General features: G+C 59.1%; 1 protein-coding gene across 1 annotated transcript in view; it reads right to left on the reverse strand.

Annotated features, from left to right (window-relative positions):
* Positions 1-2,815, reverse strand: part of Shisal1 (shisa like 1) — a 64,678-nt gene extending 61,863 nt beyond the window's left edge. Inside the window, exon 1 of the mRNA XM_029547753.1 lies at positions 2,687-2,815. The gene's annotated coding sequence lies outside the window, so the exon portion shown is untranslated. The remainder of the gene's footprint in view (positions 1-2,686) is intronic.
* Positions 2,816-2,909: the final 94 nt, after the last annotated feature.

Below are 2,909 nucleotides of genomic sequence, written 5' to 3' on the forward strand. Positions count from 1 at the left end.
GAGAGAGAGAGAGAGAGAGAGAGAGAGAGAGAGAGAGAGACACCTTGGGACTCCAGGCACAAGGCTGGGCTCTGCTCTGAACAATGGTCCTGTGTGCAGCCTCACGGAATCCCATCGCTGCAGGCACAGCCTAGAGTCTGTGTCAGCGAAGTCCCTTCCTGCAGGCACCGGCAGCTGACATGGCTGGGCCTAGAGTCCACCTGGCCGCCTTCCCCCAGAAGCCAGGCCCCAGGCAGCAGGCGGCAGGAGTGGGGCCGGCCAAGGGTTACATTTGTGCTAGAGGGGGCACATTCCTTCCTCCAGGCACCTCTCCTCTGTGGGAGCTTTGGGCATTAGGGAGCTTCCTTTCTTCACTGATCACCCCCTACGCCTATCTCCATCCCTAGACTTAAGATTCCATGGTTGTCGGTTGCTAGGACCCTTCCGAGTCACCTCCTGATGGCTGTAGTGTAGCCTCCCAACCCTGCCTGGCCAAGGAGGGGCTTCCTCCTCCTCACTGCCTGCAACTTTGCTGTGGAGAGTTAGTTTATCTCTTCTAACTGACACACAGCTCTTGCAGACCTACCCTCTCCCCTGTGCCTACCTCTTGTGCCCCAGCAGGCTCAGCAGGGCCTCTCCTCAGCTGCTTCCTCCAGAGCCACCAAGGCCCAGGCACTAGCCTCGGGGCCACTAAAGAAGGGCAGGGCAGGAGCAGTGGATGGACAGATGGATGACAGGTGATGGGGGAGTGGCCTTCAGCTGCTTTCCTTTTGGACAGGTCCCAACCGCTTCCTTTTTCTCTCGCCTCCATAAAAGGCTGAGCAAGCAGAAATGCTCCCAACCCCAACCATGCCCCTCCTTCCTGCCCAGTTGTCCCAACAAGCTCTAAACTGGATGGCCCAGGACAGGGGGGTGGCTGCTCCCAGAAGCATTACCCCCCCCACTCCCAATCTGCCAGTTTTGTGCCCACCCTGACAGAAACCTAAGCCAGCACAGGAACCCAGAGTGACTGTGAAGTTAATGCTACCATCCCCCCACTCCCACTCCCACCCCCACCCCCACCCCACCTACCCCACCAGGCAGGCCAGCAGTGGTGGCTCCTGCTTCAGCTCTCTTTTGAAGCTGAAGCAGGAGGATTGCAGTGATTTTGAAGCTCTTCTGAGCTACATCATGAGTTCTAGGCCATCCTGTGTTACAATGTGAAACCATGTTTCAACAAAACAAAAAAATACTAAACTAAAACAAAATTTAAAAAGAAATCCTGATCGGATGCTTTTGGCTTAGCTTGAGCCTGGAGGCTCGGGGACTGCTGGGTAACAAAACTTTCTAGCCAGCCCTTTCCAGATTCTTCCTCTACCAGGACAGGCCCAGGAGGAAAGAAAAGATCTTGAGAGAGGTCTCAGCATTAGGGGAAAATCTAGGTTCTGGGCAGCCCTGACCGACCTGAGTTGATACCAGGGACCAAAGCCTGGTTTCAGAGTCTGGTTCCAAAGGATATTTTCAGTTAGCCCCCTCAGCGGTCAGGGGTAGACAATCTCAAAGGTTCCCAGGCACCTTTGGGCGGTTGGGATCAAGCAAGAGAACAAAGGGACGGAGTGGGGGAAGTTCTGGGGGTTGGCTGGCTCTGGGTGGAGCCCAACATGCAGTCACAGTCTCAGAGTGTCAGTGGCCAAGGCATCTAAGACAGCATCCTGAGAAAGGGTCCAGAGACCCGCCTGGGGTCACACAGCCCATAGCAATTTCACCGGGCTTGTTTTCTCGCTTCGCCCTGGGTTACAGCAGCCTCTGCTGATGGGAACCACCCCCCTTCTCTCTTAGAGGTGAGGAGATTGGTTCAGAGGAGTTGAGAGCCCTGCTCAAGGTCACACAGCCTCAAGAGAAGTCCCTCTAGTTTCCCATGCAAAGCACTTTTCTCTTCCTATGCCAGGCTGGAGTTCCCTGGCAGGAGCGCCCACTAAACCCAGGGCACCAGAAAACACAGAAAAGTCGTGTGTAAGGGAGGGGGGGCGGTAAGGATGCTTACATGTAAATACTCTCGGGACAAATTATGTAACTCCAGTTCCCGGTCCCTTCATGGCCCCAGGGGTAAGACTGGGGCAGTAAACACCCACTTCAGCACCCATCCGGGGACCCTAGCCTGAGGGACTCCATCAAGAATCAGACTCTGCTTGGCCCATCAGGCAGTCGGGGCTGCTCCTTCCAAGGAGAACAGTTGGAGGCGCCAGGATGCGCTGCCCCCCCTTTCCTCTTTTTCCCCCTCTGGCTGGATAAGAAATACTAATACTAATAATGATAATAATAATTAGAATAAATAGAACCCGAAGACGCTGGGGTCTCGTTGCTATGACAACAGCTGGCGCTAATGAGCTTTTCGGAGGCCGCCGCCGGGCCACCAAGCCCCAGGCGCGGGATCACTATGGATCGGGCCCTGGGAGGTGGCGGCAGCGGAGCCTCGGGGTTCCCGATCTCGCCGAACAGGAACCCAGGGCAGCCAAGTGTCTCCCAGCGCAGCTCCAGAGCCCTGCCCCACGCGCACTGGCTCCCCAGCAGTCCGCGCTCCGCGGCGACTCCCAGCCCGGTCCCGCTGCTGTCCCCGCTGTCGCCCAGTCCTGGCGACCACCACCTCGCTCCGTTCTGACTCCCCCGACGCCGTCCCACCCGCTCTCCGCAGCACTGCGTGGACCCAGCAGCCCCGCGCCCCGCTCACCTCGTGCTCGCGCCGGTCGCTCCTCGCTATGTAGCCGGGAGCCGGCGCCCGCGGGAGCCGCCTGCAGGGGCGCGGGGCTGCCCACGCGCGCCGCCGCAACAGTTGTCCGCCAGGCTGCGGGCGCGTGGGGCTCCGGGGCTCTGGCCGCGCTCCGCCCGCTGCGCCCCACGCGCGTCCCGCGCCGCGTTCAGCTCAGCCGCCGCGCCCTCTGCTGCCCCGCGCC

This window comes from Mus pahari, chromosome 17, assembly GCF_900095145.1.
Source record: "Mus pahari chromosome 17, PAHARI_EIJ_v1.1, whole genome shotgun sequence".
NCBI lineage: Eukaryota > Metazoa > Chordata > Mammalia > Rodentia > Muridae > Mus > Mus pahari.